This window comes from Vigna radiata, unplaced genomic scaffold (genome assembly GCF_000741045.1).
Source record: "Vigna radiata var. radiata cultivar VC1973A unplaced genomic scaffold, Vradiata_ver6 scaffold_309, whole genome shotgun sequence".
In the NCBI taxonomy this organism is placed as follows: Eukaryota; Viridiplantae; Streptophyta; class Magnoliopsida; order Fabales; family Fabaceae; genus Vigna; species Vigna radiata.
The window spans coordinates 60,996-63,423 of record NW_014543822.1 but is presented as its reverse complement, the minus strand read 5'-3'; the positions used below and the strand labels follow the sequence as shown (position 1 = coordinate 63,423).

The 2,428-nt window shown below is 44.4% G+C and overlaps 1 pseudogene; it reads left to right on the top strand.

Annotated features, from left to right (window-relative positions):
• Positions 1-1,342: 1,342 nt before the first annotated feature.
• LOC106755019 overlaps positions 1,343-2,428 on the top strand; it is a 13,981-nt pseudogene continuing 12,895 nt past the window's right edge.

Here is a 2,428-nt window from a genome sequence, read left to right as displayed (position 1 = left end):
AAAGTTCAACCTATTCTATGAATTTAAAAAGGAACAAAATTAAAACAAATACAAGAAAGAAAACAAAAGTAAAAGAAAGAAAAAAATTAGTCCTGTCTATAGACATCCCTCAGTAGATGTCCACTATCAACCCATGCTGTCATTGGAGTCCTCCTGACTCTCATCATCTGCATCCTCGAAGTTCTCCTCCTCAGTGTTGGGAGCTCCAACTGCTCCAAAACCACTACTCTGCGCTTGCTGCTCAGGCCAAGCCACAACTGCATGAAACTCATCCATGGTCCACCTGTGTGCTGGTGGATGGTCATATAATCCAATGATCATCTTAGCTGTCGTCACCTGCCCTCTGTGAAGGGCCTCCATCCGAGCCTCCATCATGGACATATACATGTCCCTCATCTGGAAAGGCTCCGCGTGCTGAGCTGGTACCTCATCGGGCACCTGTTCTTGCTGAGCAGCGGCCATCCTACGCCTTCTCCTGGGTGCTACCCCTGTTGCATCAGTTGCACCTGTTGCTCCAGCCACAACACAAAATGGTGAAAATATGCCGCATCAATGGCATTCTTGAGTCTCTCAAATGGGGGAACGACAATGTTCACCCCAGCCCGCTGGCACAGAAAAGTGATCAAAGAGGGATGCCCCAATGGCATTCTGCTGCTAATAGTCATAGCACAGGTCCTGATCTCGTCGGCGATGATTTGGCCGACGTTTACCTCAATTTTTCTCATGAGACAGAAAATAAGACGAACTCTATGAATAGTGATATCAGAGATGTGGGAGCACGGCTGGATGTTGGAATGTGTGAACGTCATCCAGTATCTGCCTAATGGAATCATATCCAACCGTCGAATGTTTACCGGCGCATCACTAGCGTTAGTCTGAAAGTGTCTACCAGGAAGACACACAACCTCCTCAATGTCAGCTACATCATTAAGCACACCAGAATGTGTTGCATATTGGCATCGCTCCCCTGGCCACTTTGTTCCCAAGAAGCTGTTAATAGTATCGGGGTCATAACTGATAATATGCCCCCTCATGAAGCTCCTAAATCTCCAAGCAGCCACTTCCCCTCTGGGTACCGCGTTTGTGTAAAACTCCTTCACCAAATCCACACTGGCAGGTGCCGGATAAGTAGTTAGTTTCTCCCAATCTCTTCTCAGAATCTCCTCCTCAAATTCAGGAACCAAGTTAGGTAGGAAGGAGGTCTTCCTCTCCATAAACAACCTCCTTTCTTATACAGTAGCAAAGTGCTCCTCATGTTGCCTGGAAAGGAACCTTTGAGAGTCAAATCCTCTCGAGCTCTCTGGCATCTTCCTTTTTCCTCCAGTGTTTCTTGTCCGGCGCGATGCTAAAGCCATTTCTGTAACAAATACAATAGGCCAAAGACCACAGAAATCTTTTGTCATGAGTTAATGCATCCACAAATATTCAGATCCAACAAAATTTTCACAATGAGTGCATAGATCCCCCCTCCTTTGCATAAAACAGAAAAAAAAAACCACAAGACACAGCGTACCGCCCGGCGGTGCAGAGGCTTATCGCTCGGCGGTATGCATCCAGCTTGAATACCGCCCGGCGCAGAGGCATACCGCCCGACGGTAAGGGGCTTTTCAAAATTTTTCCACAAAACGCTCCTAATCTCCACTCAACTACTAATTCCTAACATGCAATTCAATTCCAAACAGTTTAATTGGTCCAAAACAGTTCCCAATTCAACAATTTGTGCAAAGAATCTCAAAGCCCTAAATTACCTAATTTCTAAACATGCTCAACAAGAATTTCAAAATCAAGAACTTAACAATTGAAATTTTTCAACTTACTTGAGTGGAGATATGAATGCTAGCAACAATTCCTTCAAAAGATGATGAAAAACTCAAAATACACACTCCCACCAAGAAAAACCCACAAATGAGCAAGAACAAAACCCTTTTTGTGAAAGGGTGTTGAGAAAGTGTGTAGAAATCTCTCTAAAACCCTCTAGGAAGTGCTAATCTGGAGCACGAAAGCAAGGAGACCGCCTGGCGAAACCCAAAGGAGCAAGGAAAAGTGAGGAGGTCTTGAAAATACCCAGCTCTTAAAGAGCTCGGGTTTGTGTCTGCCGCCACCGCCCAGCGGCAAAGTGGTACCGCCCGGCAGTGGCTTTAAAATTTTCCTTCCCTCTTTTTCTTACTTGCCTCTTTGTGGTTTCTCCTGGTGACTCCTGATCTATGCCCTAGATTTTCCAATCACAAGATTTTCCTCACTCAAATGCATGTGCTCACACAAAAAGTACTAAACAAAATTTGGAAAAACAGAAACAAACAAAGAAATTCAAATAATGAACAAGCAGTTAAGAAAGTCTCCCCAAACACCCATCAGTAGGTGTCAAACTTCTTTGTGCTTAGTAACTCCTTCTTCTTCTTCTTTATGCTAAACCTCTTCAAGAAATTGA